Below are 19,438 nucleotides of genomic sequence, written 5' to 3' on the forward strand. Positions count from 1 at the left end.
GTGTTAGAAAAGCCAAATGACGATGAGAACTCTTGCTGCACCAGTACAATTCAGTGAAACCAAAATATGCTTTAAGTTGTTTAAATGCGTTCACAGATGATCAATAATTGAGTTATGAACACGGTAAAACAATTTATTCTGAAGGACAATCATTTAACAAGGCATCAATGTATGCTCAAATTGTCAACAAAAAAGATCGTAAAACTATATTAAACTTTTAATTAAATATAAGTCAAATTGTATTTTATGTTAAATATCAAGTTTAAAGAATATTCCATTTGTAGATCGAAAAAAATAAAGCAATCAGATAAGATAAATAAGGAGAAAATGTTTAACATTTAATTTATTAGAGAAAATGTTTAACATTTTATTTACTACAGATAAAAATCTATTTGATGAGGTACTACACAAGGAAAAGTATCAAATATGCAACTGAAGCTGCATTAAATAAATTTATGTTGAAACAAACCGACAGTTTAATATTTTTAAATATATAGAAGGCACCAATTAATTTAGTAATTATATAGAAATCTATAAAATTCTATGTACAACAATGTTTACTATTTCATATTACTTTGTTTATATGTGATTTTTATATCACTGTAAACATTTGAATCTGAATCGCTTTTGGAACGTGTGTGTGTTTGTGTGTATGTATGCATGCATGTTTGTATGTACTTATGTATATTTATATGCATGTATGTGTGTGTGTTTGTATACAAGTCCAAGGTTTAGCTCAGAACTCGGATTATTCTAGCTAAAGTGCTTCAACAGTATCTGCCTGGATATATCATCCCTATCTATTCATGTTTATACATGTACGCACACACACAGGCACACACATACGCATACACACGCGGGGACACACACACACACACACACACACACACACACACACACACACACACACACACACACACGCATTGGTATCTGTCCCCCACTGGCCCTGCGGCCCCCGCTTCCTAACTTATCAAAAGAAACCAATGTAAGATTCTAATTGAAATCGGGGCAATCACAACAGTCCTTTCTAATATGAAAGACATCATCATAGAAATCGATTGATAGAAGAGGAGTTAATTTCTCTGAGGAATAATCTATTTGAACAACCTCATAAAGTTCCAATAGCTGTCACACATCTGACAAATACACAGTTGGTAACTGGTCTATAAACAGCTTTGCTCGAACTGAAGCCGGCAATATGTATATTTAACATTTACAGGTGTTAATTAAAAGATGTGCATTATCAGAGTGTCAAAGGAAAACAAATTCAACTCAGCTTGTTTGTTTTATCGAGCAAATAATCTACGGTGAATTTCATAACTACTTGGACAATGTTTCTTCTTTGTATGTCTTCTAAATGAAATGTTTACAACAGATTAAATGACAGACTTCCATCATACTGTATCCGCTCTTTAGGTAAATTGAAACTGTTCATCAAATAAAGACAAATTGAATAAAAACAAATAAAAATATAACTACTTTCCTGAAAATATATATCAAATTACGTGTTAGAACTTCAAAAATCAAACGGATACATTTTGAAATGTGAAACTGAAGTCCATATTTTTCAGATGATATCAAGTTCGATAATTTCAGAATGTCAGCACTATTACCCGATTGTGTATTCTAACAGAGAACGTCATTTTGGAAATATTTCTAATTAACTGTTCCAGTACCTCGGGCAAAGAATAAGGAACAAAAGAATAAACTCATGTGTAAAGAACAAAAGAATAAATTTAAATGAATTATTAGAATACTGAAATAACTATGCAACATGGTTAATGGGTTGGATGTGGTTTTGATGACGGAGCAAGAACTCCTGGAATATGGCATTTACACCCAATACCTAATTATTCATCTTCGATAGCATTGGTGTTCATATTAGACCTACTCGGATACCAAACGTTGTAATAAATCAGTTGTATAATTGCTATAGAAAATATATATAGAAATAACCTTAACAAGTGATTTCATAGCACTGCTAACACAGTAAGATACAGTATAGACTTTCAATATTTAATATAATTTGTTGTATATTATGATTGTATAACAACATACGGTGTCCCTACATTAACAGTTATAATGTTCACTGAGATCCATTCGACGGGATTTTGTTCAGTTTCCATATATTAGGTTTCATACAGAATTCTAAAGCAATGTTCTGGTGGGATACATTTGCTCAACTCATCGTAATAAACAGAGTCAATTTCGAACGCAGGTGATTGACATTATTTTGTTTTATATAAGCGATGGTGTAAATAAGTAAGTTGCAACTGGAGGATCTCGAATAGATTAAGGGGATAATATAAAGTTTCTGGAACACAAGATCAAAAATCAAGTAAAGACAGGTGAATGAGAAAGAGTTAAAAGTTGCAGAAAATGTCAAAATGAGAAGCAGTAGTGCAAAACCAGGATGCTGTTATTTAAATATATTTTTGTAATTCTTATTAATCATTTCATATAAAAAAAAAAAAAAGAAAGACAATGATTTTTCTTTTAATTCATTCCCAAGTATATTCAGTGATTCTGAATTCTTATTGTCTACTAAAATATTTAAATGAATATATTCAACAAAGTTAACCGCTAAAATGTCGTTAACAAGGAAAGAATTTATTAATCACCATTCTTGCGAATCGCGTCTAGTTTGCTTCAGTCCATATATTGAAAATGAGCATTACTATAAAAATTCAAATACAACGAAGCGCCAGTGGCAAGATTGTATTACCTGACTGACGCACTCTGCTTCGGGCTCATATAAGAAACGGAATATAAATAGAAGGCGTAACATCAATTATTTAAAGTCATGTTATGGATCTGGTAAAACTCTAAGGTGTCGCACTGGCATTCAAATCATGGTTTGCAATTACGTATAACTGTACACATCAGTAAGCTAATAAATCCCCTTGCATGGGTTTACTCCAGTCTAGAGGAGTGGTCATCTGCGTATTTGTGTATTGCCATTTTATAATTGCATGTGATTAGTTCAATATTTCGATATCATTTGTAATTATATTTATTTTATTTATAATATCTTAATTTTATAAATAATTTGCATATATAAGTTCATATTAACCGACCTGATCTCTGGATGTTTCTGGATGTTTCTGGATGTATACAATTGCCAGTTTCCAAAGACTGTGTCCCTCATTATAAATATATAGTCTGGCAGAGAAATACCAATTCTCCAGCTATAGATATCTAACTGATTGAATACCATTTAGAACAAACTCCTTCGACTGTTTTAATATGTATCTACTGCAGACATCAACATTTATAAATCGATAAATAACTACTCGGATACAATATTTCATTTAATGTTATCAAATATCCTTACACTATCTGTTAATTAATGTGTCATATTTCTCACTCTTCTGTGTGTTATGGTTGACATCTGCTGGCTCTCTTTAATCGACTAACATTATGAATGTAATAAAGAGCTTAGTATTTTCTTAGTGCGCACTTGTAAGCCACGCAGTATTACTGGATTGAAGGTTATGGCAAATGGCCTCTTGTTCATGCGAGGCTAAACGGCAACAACAACGTTATATAACAGGGTGGTTTTTTCATTAAGACATTGCATAGCTAATAGACCTACATTTTACACCGTAAGTTTCCTATGGCATCATTGCTCTCTTTCTTTTCACTCTAAACGCTCAAAGTAAAAACAGCCATTTCTAGACCCTTTTTGGTAACTTCACATATTCTAATTTAAATTGGGTTCTAAAGGTTTAGAGATCATTACTCGTACTAGTAAAATAAATGTTTCTTGTGTTTCAAACACGATTTTAATATTTAGTCATGTATAACATGTATCGAGCTGAGCTGGAACAATATATTAATATAGCTTGTATGTGTATATTACAGTATTAAGAATGAACTCTTTTAAGCATCCATATCAAGTGTGCTAACGTAAGACTAAAGCCACACAACATATTGACGACTAGATTTGCCTGTCCATGTTTGTTAGTACACCCACATTGCATTCAGTTACTAAAATATTTAATTTCTGTAATTTTGTTATCACCAATGTTAATCAAAATTTACAATTACAGAATAAATAAACTATTCCAGCATTTTAGGAGTTACTTATGACAATTAAACATAATGCACTAAATGCTTTCCTTTTTATCTAATAACGTACTAAATTATTCAGGACATAAAACTAATTTGCTATCCTATCAATTAGTTGTCCAGTGCATTACTCGATACAGTTAAAATGGGAAACGGAAAAGCTATGAATTACTGAGAATTTAAATTTAACTCGATGAGATATCTTCAATATATTTTAAAATGTGTTGAGGTATCAGTATTCAAGAATTGCCACTTTGGATATCGCTAAATTGTATAATTGAAATTGAAGATTGTAGCAGCAACTTCATAAGAAAAAAAAAAAAAAGAAATGAAGAAAATTTCTAAATGATAAGCATATTTTAGGTTGGAAAAAGTATCAAATTGCAATGCAAAATAGAAAACCATCAAGAAAATTCTCAAATGCTAAAAGTGAGGAATATTCTCTACAGTCATAGAGGTAATGGCAAACCTTCGAACATTTAACATATAAGCGGCCTTTAATAGTTGTGGTTCTCTCACTGTATTCGTATCACATTAACACGTATGAACCTTTAAGTACAATGCAGGAAATTAAACATGTAAAGCAGAAACATTTACAATGTGTAAGATTTCGTCGCGGTATCCGTAATTACGGAGAGGTAGGTCCAGTAACACACATCTTGTAATTTGAAACGTAACATGAAATGATAAACTAACGTTGATGAAATATTAGAAGCCCTACTTCAAATATATTATGGAATATACAGGAACACAAATAAATACATTCCTCTTAGCGCGGGTTAATATATGTTTCAAACTAAACGTTGATGTTCTTTTACAACAAATTATGCTGCAGTAGATATCATGACAGAAACTCTCATATTGGCTTTTGGTGCGCAATGCACTCTTGTTTATATCGCTAGCGGGTGGAAAAATCCCTGACATCTCTGGCGCCAAGACCACTAAATCACGAAATTTGGCTCTTCCTTGGTTTTGACAATGACGGACGCTTGACCATTAGAGATAGCAGAGGCTAATTCCAGCAAACTGCTAGCGATATATGGGAAAACTGCCAGAACAAAACTACCAATACTAATGACGGTATTAGCCATTGGGCTTGTTAAAAAGTGTATATAAATAATAGGCGCAGAATTAACACCAAGAGGTAATATTTATCCCACTTTAACGTCGATGTTCTGTTATAATAAATTATACAGCGTAAGATACCGTCAAATATACATATATCGCAAGCGGAGACATAATTCCCGCCATCTCCAGGGCCGAGAGCTTTAGGCCACGTGATTTCGACCTTTTTTGCCTCTTCTGGAACTATTTTTCTATATGTCGTTGGTGTGGGGATGAGTCTCCGCTAACTCTAGCGGTCGAGGTCCATTATTGAGAAGTCAATACGAGAATTTCTCTTATGGTATCTATTACAGTACAGTTTGTTTTAAGAGAACGTCCACGCTATTAAAATTGCTCCTGTCGCATTTTGTTTTAGCATTTTGGCTAAAACAAAAGCACCTACATATACGTTTACAAAGTCACACACACATACGCACGCACATGGATATGTGTGTTTATGTGTATGTGTATATCCATGCATATAAGTGTGAAAACTAATGAACTAATGCTGAGACACCCTATGGATATATTTGCAAATATATAATTATGTATATGTACGTGGCTTTGTGTATATTTGTGTCCCCACTATAGCTTCACAACTGATATATAGCGGTTCGGCAACAGAGAGACCGAAGGAATAAGTACCAGGTTTTAAAAAGTAAGCGCTGGAGTTGATTCGTTCGAGTAATTTTTTAAGTCGGCAATTCAGCTTGGCTGCAGTCTAATGACTGAAACAAGTAAAAGATAAAAAGATGTATATTACCAAGTTAAGGGTGAAATTGGGTGATATTTTACTACTGATTGTATCAGGCAATGTAACTATGAGAAGATTCCCTTTTCCAATATTTTCGCTACGTTTTGAATGTAGTTGTGGCCATCATTGTTTGCTATCATCCCCGCACATCGTTTTCTGCTTGAAATACTATAAACCAGCTCTAATTACAATTCTTTGTTTCCTAGCAACCCCAAGAAAAGATGGTGAAATCACTCTTGTGCGGACTGGATCCTGGGTGAATCAGAAAAACTTTTATAGTTTTCTTTCCATAATACTCATTAATTATTTTAATCGTTTTTCATAATAATATTAATAAAACATTCCATTTCTATTTTTTCTATAATTATTGTGTATGTTGTTTGTCACTATGGTAATAGAACAGTGTAACGTCAATCTGACAACCGGGTTTTGTTATACTGAAGCAAAATTTAAAAAATGCACTAAATATTGTATGCAGCTGTGTTGGAGGACGTAGCAAGGAAATAAAATAAAATGGAGAATGGGAAAAAAGAACACAAAAATATGAGTGAGATATGGAAAAATATTTACCCATGTATCAAAGTGAAGTTAAGTGAATCAATTTATCTCTTCAGGAAATTATAATAAATTGCTGAAAATGAATTAAAAAAGAAATGAAGCATCATATCTAACTAGAGTTGAATAGGTTTCTACATTGACAAATTGTAGCATGGTGAGAAAAATATGCTTTAATAAAGTAGCAGAGACGGAAAAATACACATACACACATACACATACACATACAACACATTAATATTCTTCACACACTTTCACGTATACACTGACACACCCACATATGCATGCATGCACGCACATAAACGCATAGCTGTTAGTGGGTATATGTGTGTGCCTCTTTGCATCTATAGATTTTAAATAAATCTCATAAACGAGTACTTATTATAGACACAAAATTAAGGGTTACTGTGAAATTTTAAAAAGGGTTACAACACAGGTACTTCTTTCGGTGGACTAAAAGGTTTGAAGATGCAATTTAAAGATGTTTATTGACTTGACCGGTTTAAATTTTTTAAAAACAGATTCTCAATTGTAAAAGGTAAAGCTTTGGATAAGATTTGTGTTAAGTACTGGTTATTACAAAAGTATTAAAATACATGTATACATTCTTTGATAATAATAAGTGGATGATAAAAACAGTTTACAAGAAAGTATTTAAGAAAGTGTTCAGAACGGGACTACAAAAAGTATTATGAGTTCAGTGAAAATCATATTTGTTTGGTAGTATATATATACACACAAAAGGAGATATCTTTAAGAATTTACAAAAAATTGGTGAGAGATAACTCAAACACTTGTGCTTCCAAAAATGTTATAACTTGCTCAGGTTGTGGACATAACTATATAGGACAAACAAGTGGACACTGAGACGGAGAACCACATTTTTTTTACTTGTTGAATCATTCCTTCATAAACTTCTCCACAGCCAACATGGACTAAAATCTTCTTAAGAAAATGAAAAATTACAATACTTTCAATGTCATGATTAGCGAAAGCGAAACCGGTCGACAAACACATTATAAAATACACACACACACACACACACACACACACACACACACACACACACACACACATATATATAAGAACATATATATATAAGAACATATATATTACTATCTATGTGTGATGAATAAAATGCCAGAGATTACTTAATAATAATCAGCAAGCTGTAAACTAAATGATACAACGCTTATAATCTCTGTTAACACTCGGAGATTAAGCATGCGTGTGAGTTGGCAGAATCCTTAGCACACCGGGGAAAATGATTATTGACCCCCGAACGGGATGAAAGACTTCTCATTTCATCCCTTTCGTTGTCGATAAAATATGTATCAGTTGAATATTGACGGTCATTGTAATCGACTTACACTTCACCAGAAATTACTGGCCTTGTGCCAAAATTTGAAACCAATATTCAGACATAAATTTCGAGTCACAAATTCGAATACTGTCCGTAATATTTCAGGCCCATAATTTACCTCATGCTAATTAGTTGCAGTGTTTGCTGCATATATAAGCTATAAAATGTCTGTAAGTGATCCAGGAATAGAGCGCTAAAGGTAAAATTTATTTTGGTGTGATTTGACCAAACATGTTTACGTGTTAGTGTTAAATATTGCAACACGCGTCACAAATTTATTAAATCAACTCATCTCCTTTACACTTTCCCATCCTTCATTGTATTCTGTGTTTATATTTGATCCCCATCACACACACACACACACACACACACACACACAAACCATAAAAACTCGGCAACATATCATTACTAAATTTAACATTACTATAACTTCAGCAGAGTGTAAAGATGGCAATAGATTTTTCACCAGAGAACCATAGATTCTTCAAGAAATTTTAGCTGATAATATGCACATCGTTTTCATTGTCTCATTATTTCAACATATATGAATTAAGTGAAACAAAATTATAAATCAAAAAGTGAAAAAAAAAACATGCATATGTCAGCTTTAATTAAACTTCAAAGACAGAAAGTTTGGTTGTAAAAACAATATACTTGTTTCAAATCCAGCTCCCTCAAATATCGATCCATTCTTATTTGCATAATCTTCAGATTAATTAACTGATGTTTTATAAAATATTTACTAATTATGCTGTTTGTAGTATAAAACAATCGACTTACATTAAATTTTATTACAGTTCATTAACGTTGTTTCTTTCATCGGCGATACAGATTCCAACAGATGGAATGGATATGTTCCATCAAACACAACAATGGTCATTAATTCCTTAATCAACAACATCACTATAGTTTATGCTTTAATTTATAATTATAATATTACTAATATAAATATTTTGTTTTATGTCGTGTACCTTGTTGAATAAAGACTCGGTAAATCTGTTTCTTTGATCATATAAATATAGCTCATTATGCTATCTTTAGTTTTATACATGTTGAATATTCCATTTTCCTTGATTCTATTAAAGATAAATTGTTCGGCAGGAACTTTAGGAAAATCAAATTCTATTCCATGGTGATAAGGTTTTTACGAAATTGAATAGCATGTGTAATGTCTACAATTTTCTCTGAATTTGTTTAAAATTTTCAAAACTGGATTATAATTATATACCAATGTTTTGAAAAATATTGATTGAAAGTAAAAAGAACATGACTAGTAGGGATTTGTTTTCCCTATGGAATGCACTTTCTATTTACCTTCTATTGAGGATGGTATGTATAACAAAGACGTTCCGCAAAGTTTTAACCGGAGTTGCATGAAATAAAACATTAAATGTAGGATTAAATATAAACCGATATGTATTTACAGGTTATATTTAAGATATGGGCTGTATTACCATCCTGAGCGTAATATTTACTCTAATTGCAAGAATACTACCCTGAGGCATAGCTAAATAGTTTATGCTTTAAAATTACGTGTACATCACACATTTAGATGAATACTTCTTTACCCGATTTTCACTTTGTGCACGTAAGCTTAATTAACTCGTGCTCTCATTTATTTACTGTAATTCCAGTAAAAAGCTTTAGCAAATAAAACTGTTTGGTTGATAATGCAATCTTGTGACGTATCATAGAATGGTAATTGTCATCATTACATTCCCCTTCTCATGAGATATTCTTTACTGAGAATGTTTAAATGATGATAAATACCAAGTTAACTATATATGTCAAGTGGATCCCCGGAGGGCAATTCAGCCAATCTTTTGGTCCAGATTAATAATGGGAAGCCAATGAGAGATAAATCTATGCCCAGATTGGACAACAATCGATAACTTGCAGAGTTTCCACCTGCACTTCCTTTGAATGTTGTTAGAACAGAAGTTTTGGCGGCGTAGAAATAAGTATAGTAAGACTATATATATGTCGTATTTGATTTCAGTTGAAGACTCTTGTGTTGATAGTTGTCTAGCAAATTTACTTGCCTTTGCAATGTAGACAGTGTTGAATAATTTCCTATCAATAAACGGCTGCTACACACGCAGTCGAACGACCTGAATATATTATATCATAACTAGTTAACCCGCTATATTTTCTTACTTTCCAACTTGATACACATTTGATGTATTAAAAAATATTTCACGGTACGAAATGCTATGACTGCACACAGTAGCGTTATTTTGTATATATTTTAGTCTCCGTGAATTTCACTGCCCCAAACGGGTCATGAACGATATCACATCATTGAAAATATTACCCAGAACACTTTTGTACACTACAACGAGGAACTTAACTTACTCCAGCCAAAAATTAAAGAAACCAGAGAGAAGCACCACCTACATAGATCTTCCAAATAAATAAACTGCGTCAGTAGTGAAATTTTTTTCCCAGAGACAGTGAACATATCAGACGACAGGCAACAGATCACTGCAGCTTAGTGATATTGATCTGATTTGTATAGTGTTGGTAGTAGTAGTAGTAGTAGAAGCATTAGTATTTTGATATTTTTATTATCATCATTATTATTATTATTATTAATATTATTATTATTATTATTATTATTATTATTATTAGTAGTAGTAGTAGTAGTAGTAGTAGTAGTAGTAGTAGTAGTAGTAGTAGTAGTAGTAATAGTAGTAGTAGTAGTAGTAGTAGTTGTTGTTGTTGTAGTAGTAGTAGTAGTAGTAGTAGTAGTAGTAGTAGTAGTAGAGGTGATGGTGGTCATGGTATTGTTGTTGGTAGTAGTAGAAGTACTAGTTGAGGTAGTTGTTCTTGCTGTAGTAGATATTACTGTCACATATGATGTTTAATACAGTGCTGTAATGATGGAATATCTTACTTTGATTTTTATGCTTTAGCCTACTATTCTGTTTGCTAAGTGCACGTTAACAGAGCCTATTAATATTCATCATATTCCATAGTTACAATATGCTGAGTAGAAAGTTGTTTGCTCTTGTTGCGCTTGATATTTATTTATTAGCTATGATGTATTGAGAGCTGACAAATCAGAATTTTAAATTCAGTGACTGGTGTAAGAGGAAAACACCAAGAAGCCAACATGTCAACAAAGATTGCTAACATAGCTTTTCTACTTCTATACGCCCGGTATTGTTTATCGGTTGTTGTTGTTTAGCAGGTTGTCAAATCCGCTCGAGCAATTCTTTGATCACAAGCTTTCTAGCCGTGACTATCCTGTATTATGTTATATGTAGACAACTCAAATAATTTACGACGGAATTACAAGATTACTCTTTCTATCTGATCGTGAGTCTACGTAGGTGGTCTCTCATTAGTTTCGTACTTGTTCGTCAATGCACGTGATATTGTGTCAATGTGTATGAGAAACGCAGCATATGTAGCCTAATGAGTGAGCATGCGTGTGCGAGTTTCTCTGAGATGTGTGTAATTCTGTGACTTTGCCTGTTGGCATGATTGTAAGTTTGTGTGTCTTTGTGAATTTGCGTGTGTGCATATATACATATACACACACACACACACACACACACACACACACACACACACACACACACACACACACACACACACACATATATATATATATATATATATATATATATATATATATATATATATATATATATATATATGTATATATGTGTGTGTGTGTGTGTGTATGTATGTATATATATGTATGTATGTATGTATGTATGCATCGTGAGTGTTTGTAGTGTAATGTTCATAACACAAGATCTTGAATTAAGATTAAAATTATTTTGCTGCAAGAATTAACCCAATTGTATACAATACGCACGCATATGTGAAATTTGGCCTTTGTGGCTAATTCTTTCATTCATTTGGGAGACCTTTTTCTCTTTATCATGATGTTTTTGGAGGATTTCGTTCTGTTTGTACCTGGGGCCCATTTTCAGTAGTTGTAAGTTTTTAAATATGACATTTTAGATCGCGTTCTCTTTAGGAATTTAGTTGGGAATATATATTAGGAGCTTCAATTACTATTCTTAAATTCATTTTGTTTGTCTTAGTTTCTGGATATTGAACTTGTTGGCTCATTGAATTGCATTATTGATTAAGAATCGTGTAAGTGAGAGTATGTTTCAGCTCTCAAAACCTATGTCAAGAACGCTTAGATCGGATACTATTGTGCAAATCGTTTTGGTTAGGTTATTAAAGACATTTATTCCGGTGTGTCTCACAGCGCGTGAATAGAAGGGAAGACATATCTTGATGTCTCAAGGTTTATATATAACAAGCGTCCGTCTATATTTGGTTTTGAATTTCATTTTTAGGGAATCTACAAATTCATTAGAGGTCGACTTTGCCTTTTATCACTTTGAGGTCTATAAAATAAGAATCAGCTAGACACGAATTTCGATGTGATTCAACTTAGCTCTTTCCTTCCCTGAAATTGCTGGCCTTGTGCCAAAATTTGAGAGCATTATTAGGATATCTAAAAATGGGAGTTGTTTAGAGCTATATTCTATCGTGAGGAGAGAATTTTTTTTATTAATTCCCTTTTGAAATTAAATATATGACAAACGAAGCGGTCATTATGCAATGAATTCCATTAGCTTACACCGATTTCAGTGATATGATACAGTGCATTGAGAACTGAGGATTGTGTTGTGCATCAGCATATAGCTTCTTCAGATCTTCTGGAGTTTGTAATTCCTTTAATTTCGTTATGCTTTTCTACCATAGTATGAGACAATCATCGACATACATTTTCTCGTTATTTATATGCAATTGAAGAAAGATTTTCCGTGTTTTCTTGGTGATTTTTGGTATGTGTGTGTGTATGTGTGTGTGTATGTGTGTGTGTATGTGTGTGTGTATGTGTGTGTGTATGTGTGTGTGTATGTGTGTGTGTGTTTGTGTGTCTATATATGTGTGTGTGTGTGTGTGTGAATGTCGGCGTTTATCCCCCAACAGCGCTTGACAACCGATGTTGATGTGTTTACGTCCGCGTAATTAGCGGTTCGGCAAAAGAGACGGTAGAATAAGTATTAGGCTTACAAAGAATAATTCTTGGGGTCGAATATAAATTCGAGTAAGGGCGGTACTCCAGCATGACCACAGTCAAATGAGTGAAACAAGTAAAAGAATAAAAAGAATAAAAGAATTGTTTAAAGATTTATATTCACCTTTTATATTACAGTTTAAATTATGTTCCAACTACAAGTTTAATTCAAAATTAAGTTTGCATTTTTTTAAAAGGTGACCCTGTATTTGATTACAACATTTTCTTTTGAGTTCTTTGTGGTTTTATTGATATAAAATTATCGCAGCCTCTAGATACACCTTGATAATAATAATTCTATTGAAGAAATAAATGAGAATATTTTCATTTATTTGTAGTTGGAAAATATTATGAATATTAATATTATAAATAATATTTAAATGATGGAATTCATTTAAATTTTTATTTTGTTTGTTGTCAACTATGAGATTACCAAGTATAATCACATTTCAATAGTCTTCAGATAGAATTCAAACTTATCTCTAAATTACTTACAAAAGTATAAACAACGTGAATGATTTTTTTCACTGTGAAATAACGTGAGAAATACATTGAAATATTACTTCCTCTTTGTACCTTCTTTCAAAATACCTCCATTTTCGAATGTTCTACGAGATAGATTAATATCATATAATATACAGTTCAGTAGGTTGTAATTTGTGGTGAATATATATATATATATATATATCCCTTATAAGAATAAATAATTACATGTTCTTTCCTCTAAATATAATTTAATTTTCTAAAAGGATCGTAAATACTTGAAAAACAAGATTGTGTACATTACGCATAAGTCAATGTTGATATAATCTGTCTTTAACAAGGCCAAAAACCCAAAACACAAAGGAAACATCAAAAGAAAATATTCTATATTTTTCAAGAAATATTTCATTGTAGTCCAAATAAGCATACGCTTATTTACAACTGAGTGGTCCAGCACGAATTCAGATTTATTTTAATGACATGATCATGTAAATGTTAGCCTTGTATTTGTTGAAAACAAGGAGTCCTTTCATGGACAGTGGTGTCGTAGACGAAGTTGGGTTGAAGGATAGAAACAGATGTTAAGGTTTATCAGAGGAGTGATAAAAATATGTGAAACACTATATTGTGACCGACATACAAAATTAGTGCCTATCATATATGAGTCATATTCTATATTTTCACATTGCTATGATTTCGTGACATTAGCAACCATCCTGCGGTTACGTAAATTAATCATCTACACTGCTTAAACTTACATCTGAAGATAAATAAGTATACATACATCCACATGAATACATATACATACATAAACACACCGATACACATATTATGGCATGCTTCCGTTATACCTGATCCCCGCTCAGACTAAGAACTACAACAAAGTGAAAGACAGGGAAAACAATTCCGCGCTCGAACACTATCTCATGGAACATATTTCAACAAAGTTCATCGAAACAAATGGAAATTGTTTGCTATCTAAACTCGTCACTGATAGAAACTATATTTTCTTTAAACGTTTGTAAAGATTCCTCGATTCAATGATTTCCATTTAAATATTTCGGTCAAATTTCTTATTATGAAATGTTTTCTGTGTTATGATGTTTAAATTTGATTCTATTTTTTTACGGCTTCCAATAATATACTGGAAAATTGTGTCCGCTCTTTCTACATGTAAACATAAATATCAAATTACAACCAAAAGAAAGCAACTAACTACATCAGATATCTTTTTACGATTCATTAAAGAATAACGTTCGTATTTCTTTCCGAAAGGATATCGGTAAAGTATTTGTGAAAATTATTTACACAATTCCATATTATTTCCATGTGAATTACCCGAAAATATGGAAGTTTTACGCATCGAAATTAGATTTTACTTTCATATATTGTTGGCACCTTTCATATTTAAATGAAATATGTACGCGTGCATTTAAATGTTATGTATGTAAATAGGTGTACGTTATGTATTTATGTATATATTTATATATATTCATTATATATATATCACAAATATATGACACACACACGCACGCACGCACACACAAACACATATATATATAGATACATATATATTCAGAAGAATAAATAGGTGCGTTTATGAAATTCTGAAACATATTCGAGAAGATAATAGTTGTTTGTAAAGAATTGATTTCAAGGAAAATTTTGAAATATTTTAAAATATAATTTAATCACATAATGATATTGTCAATGAATGATAGATTTAATACTACATTTTATAGAAAAATTATTATTCATGTTTATAACTTATTTTATCTCAAACGCAAACACACGTACAACACATGTCTCTTTGTGAGTGCATATTTCTATGTATATATAGGTGTTTGTGTGTGTGTATAAATGTGTATATATATGTATGCGTGTATGTATGTATGTGACTATATATGTATACACATTTATTTGTCTCTCTCTCTCTCTCTCTCTCTCTATATATATATATATATATATATATATATATATATATATATATATATATATTTGAACGTATATATATATATATATATATATATATATATTTGAACGTATATATATATATATATATATATATATGTGTGTGTGTGTGTGTGTGTGTGTGTGTGTGTGTGTGTGTGTGTGTGCGTGTGTTCATGTGTCTGTAAATAAAATTGTAATTTTAATGTGTTTGAATTTCTCATTCATTATAATGCTTTCGTATAATTATAAATTTATTTACCACACTTATAAAATCATTTAAGTGAAAGAATGTAGTGGAAGGTTAAAACCTATTTGTATTTTCATATTAGATTAAGAAGTTAAATATAACACGTAGAATAATAGCTGAACATGAAGGCACTGTACGGCAAAAACTGAAACAATAGTAATGCTGTTTAATATCAGTCTCCTTGTCGAAAACTTCATACACCAAGAATTCCAAACATCATCTTCCATTGGGTCAAGGGAAATCTTTAATGAACACCCTTCGTATGTATGTGCGCGCACGCTCGTGTGTGTGTGTTTTAAATAGTTCATTCAGATACGTTTGCGCATATTCTTGAGATGGATGGAGAACATTACAAATACACAAAAATACCCCTAATTAATTATGTTTCCTAACAAAAGCGCAATGCCTCTGGAAAAGGGATATAACCGAATATATTGGTTTCTTATTTTGGCCCTTTGCTAACCATTTCGGGAGTGAGGTTCTCTATTATATGGAATCCAGTACTTACTTATTTTATCATACCCGAAAGGATGAAACGCGAAGTCGACCTCGGTGGAATTTGAACTCAGAACGTGCAGATGGACGAAATGCTGCTAAGCAGTTTGACGGGTGGCCTAACGATTCTGCCACCTCGCCGCCTTCATATAACCAAATTGATCGACCTCACTATTAGATTGGTATTTCAATTTATCGTGATCAAAAGTAAGAAAAAATTTACTTCGGCATGATTTGAACCCAGAACGTAAATATCCGTAACTAAACACTGCACCATATTTTTTCAGACCATCTATAAACACTGCCAAACTATGCAGCTTTTAATTTATCAGGAAATTCCTAAATTCTGAGAATACTTGGCTGCCGTAATCCTAGTTGCTGTCATCCAATTTAGAAGAAAGCGAGTGAGAGAGAGAAAGAGAGACAGAGGTAGACAGATAGAAGCAGAGAGAGGAGGGGATAGAGTGACAGAAAGAGAAAAAGACAGACTGTCATGATTTTCATCGATGTCTTTTTTTAAGCGAGAACTATTGATCCACAAACGTTCTAGACCTCAAAGGAAAGGGGAAGAATTTTAAATTATTGGGAAATTTTGTGTACTTAAATCATGCATTGGCTCTTAAAATCAATTTACATTATTTCATTTCATTTTGTGTAAAATTTTAAAATGCCGTGTCTCATGTAAATAAAATCATCCCCATTAGCCCCTTGATAATGAAGCATGATTACCGAAATGTGCTTTCTGGAATTATTGCATCTATCTAAGTGTCTTAAGAGATGCAACAGAAATCCTCACGACAAGCATATCCAAAGCCTTCTCTTATGTAAATACAAAAATAATTATTGCTTCCGATTACCCCAATTTCCAAAAGAAATATTCAAAAGAGAGTAAATTTACCCTCTTTATATTTCTATTAATTCCACTGCAATTCTTTGTCAAAATTCACTATTCGTCAACTAGATCTACAACAGCAATAGACACCAACGTAAACTATTTCTAACCGTACTCTAAAGACATAAACTTGAATGTCAGCAATGCTTAGAAATAGCAGGACTTAATATCATTCCTACCTTGTATAAAGAGATGTTTATATACATATACAACTAGTATCCATATTTAATAATTGTACAAGAAAATGCTACTTTCCAAACAACATCATATACAACAATGGCCTCTTTGTTCTGGCTGATTTACGGAAAGTATACTATAAAACCTAAGTTTGATAATGATGTATCGTATAAGGTGGTTGTAACGAAAGACATAATGACCTGTGTGTCTAAGGCCATAATTAATATAATAGTTGTCATAACTTCTTTTTTTCTGACACTTTTCCGCAATGCATTATCAGTAACAATATTGTATTATATGTTGCGTTTCAATATATCTTCAATGATATATATAATGTTTCATAATGATATATATTCATTTAGATGATAAATGTATGTTTGTTAAAAATGTCCTGTTCCCCTTCCCTTATAAATCTCCGCATCATTTGAAGAAAAGATGTCTTCTAAAAGATGTGCAACAAGCCCGGACGACTTTTGTTACATTTATAGTGCATTTATGTCTAAGAAACATCAGAGGACATTACCAAATTTGTGAAAAATTCTTACTGTACCAATTTGGTGTGAAATAACGAAACCAAGATAAGAAGTGGGATCCTCATAAGATCGTTTCAATTTGTCTTCTTATTACCGCCAAACTTTTTCTTCCTCAATTTGAACCTATACCCCAAGCTAATTTGATACTCTTAATCAGTGACGCTTTATATAGACCATTGTATAAACAAGATACATCTGATTTGCATTTATGAAAAACTTTGCAATAGAAGCAATAACATTCATATGTTGTATATTCTATATGACAATATTAGTATTGTAGACTATCGCGACTATAAAATTCTGTACTGTGTCCAAATTGTGGTTTCGGTAACTTTAAAGAAGGAGGTATTTCAAAGCTAACAGTGGTTACATAAAGAGAAATGAACATAGATAAACCTATGATGAGTATTTCTTGTTGAAATTGATACAATAAGTTATTAATGAGATAACTGTATAAAATCTATTAGATTTAAGTCAAATTTGATTCATATTAAGAACAGATAAAATAGTGAGTTGCGAGTTCTTCACAGAATAACTGCAGGTGTAAATTATTTTAGAAATTAAAATCACTAAGATTTTCAAGATAAGCGAAAACATTTCTAGATAAACGCTTAATGAAATTATCAAAATAGTGAGAAAATTGTAGAAATGTATTCTGTGTTATGCTGGTGTAGTCATCTAGTTTCTAAGTTCAAGTGTGATTTTAGTTATTTTGGTATATATGTAGTGAACAGTGAAGTTAGTCATAATTTGCAGGTTATTTGACTGACAAAACTGATGAAAATGTTTGAGAGGAGACTCATAATTAGAAATTCGTTACCGAGTAATGACGACTAAAACTAATGATTATTTATAATTCTTTCTACTATAGGTAAAACGCTTAGAATTTTGGGGTTAGGGACCAGTCGAATGCATCAGCCGCAGGGTTTGGAAGGTACGCATTTCATCAATATCTCAGCGGTAAAGCCAGAAAAAATTCTGCTAAGCATTTTGTCCGGAGATGTAATGATTCTACCAGCTGGCCACCTGTAATGACTATTAGTAATTAGAACCAGCACACCAAATGTATTAATAACGATTAATTATTATATTTAGTATTCATAATGATTCTTAGGATTCTCATGAAATGTTCTTTGCAAGTAGTTCATATCCATATGGGATTACACATATGCCAGAAGTGTTTATTCAAACCATAAAAATTCTGGATCGCAATGGAAAATGATGCAAGAAATAATTTAATTCTACACTGATCATGTGTCACGAAAAATTCCCTCTTATTCCAATGTTAAATTCAGCTTTGGTCAATAGTTCTTATATTTCGCTAGCTAAAACGTGTAGCATATTGATAAAAGTGTAGCACTCATGATCATCCGATCGAAGTTTCTATTCACAGATATCGGTGAGTTGTGTTCTTGGGCAAGGCACTTCATTTCACGTTCCTCCAGTCCAGTAAGCTGTGGTATAGGCAACTGTCTAACAATAGCTGAGAAGTTACCCATAGAACAAATATGGGTAAGAGCAACATAGTAGAGCAACTCAATGACTATTTTTAAACAGTGGGGGGTGAAAGTTCTTCCATAAACAATAACTGAATATATAAAGCGAACTCTCAATATATATATATATATATAAATATATATATATATATATATATATATATATATATATATATATATATATATATATATATATATATATATATATATATATATATATATATATATATATATATATATATATATATATATATATATA

Source organism: Octopus bimaculoides, chromosome 12 (genome assembly GCF_046866305.1).
Source record: "Octopus bimaculoides isolate indiv1 chromosome 12, ASM4686630v1, whole genome shotgun sequence".
In the NCBI taxonomy this organism is placed as follows: domain Eukaryota; kingdom Metazoa; phylum Mollusca; class Cephalopoda; order Octopoda; family Octopodidae; genus Octopus; species Octopus bimaculoides.